This window comes from Perkinsus marinus, assembly GCF_000006405.1.
Source record: "Perkinsus marinus ATCC 50983 genomic scaffold scf_1104296952626, whole genome shotgun sequence".
Lineage (NCBI taxonomy): Eukaryota > Perkinsozoa > Perkinsida > Perkinsidae > Perkinsus > Perkinsus marinus.
In genome coordinates this window covers 1-1,006 of record NW_003208851.1, presented here as the reverse complement: position 1 = coordinate 1,006, position 1,006 = coordinate 1, and the positions used below count along the sequence as shown (strand labels likewise).

At 50.2% G+C, this 1,006-nt stretch overlaps 2 non-coding genes across 2 annotated transcripts; both read left to right on the top strand.

Moving 5' to 3' along the window:
- The first annotated feature begins 256 nt into the window (after window positions 1-256).
- On the top strand, window positions 257-330 carry Pmar_PMAR014027. Its single transcript has one exon. It is a non-coding gene; the product is annotated as a tRNA-Arg (tRNA).
- Window positions 331-692: 362 nt separating this feature from the next.
- On the top strand, window positions 693-766 carry Pmar_PMAR014026. The gene has a single exon. It is a non-coding gene; the product is annotated as a tRNA-Arg (tRNA).
- Window positions 767-1,006: the final 240 nt, after the last annotated feature.

The window sequence follows — 1,006 nt, the reverse complement described above, 5'->3', positions numbered from 1 at the left end:
TAGTGGTGCGCACCAACGGCTGTACCTGAGCAATCCGGATTCCGCTCACGCATTCGGAATCGGCCACTCGATGTGAAGGTCTAACTAGTTTGCACAAGACGCTGAAGGCGAGCACATGAGATAGTGGTGCGCACCAACGGCTGTACCTGAGCAATCCGAATTCCGCTCACGTATCCTGACGGATTGACCAATTACCGCCTAAACCATTTCGGAAGAGTATTCAACTTTAATATCAATCAAAGTGACTAGCTTCATCGCCCGATTAGTTCAGCTGGATAGAATGTCTGCCTACGGAGCAGATGGTCGTAGGTTCGAATCCTGCATCGGGTATACATTAACCTCACTTCCTCTTCATCCATCCTACGTCAACGAAATCGGGCATCCGATGTGAAGCTCCACCTAGTTTGCACAAGACGCTGAAGGCAAGCACATGAGATAGTGGTGCGCACCAACGGCTGTACCTGAGCAATCCGGATTCCGCTCACGCATCTTGAATCGGCCACTCGATGTGAAGCTCCAACTAGTTTGCACAAGACGCTGAAGGCAAGCACATGAGATAGTGGTGCGCACCAACGGCTGTACCTGAGCAATCCGAATTCCGCTCACGTATCCTGACGGATTGACCAATTACCGCCTAAACCGTTTCGGAAGAGTATTCAACTTTAATATCAATCAAAGTGACTAGCTTCATCGCCCGATTAGTTCAACTGGATAGAATGTCTGCCTACGGAGCAGATGGTCGTAGGTTCGAATCCTGCATCGGGTATACATTAACCTCACTTCCTCTTCATCCATCCTACGTCAACGAAATCGGGCATCCGATGTGAAGCTCCACCTAGTTTGCACAAGACGCTGAAGGCAAGCACATGAGATAGTGGTGCGCACCAACGGCTGTACCTGAGCAATCCGGATTCCGCTCACGCATCCTGAATCGGCCACTCGATGTGAAGCTCCAACTAGTTTGCACAAGACGCTGAAAACAAGCACATGAGATAGTGGTGCGCAC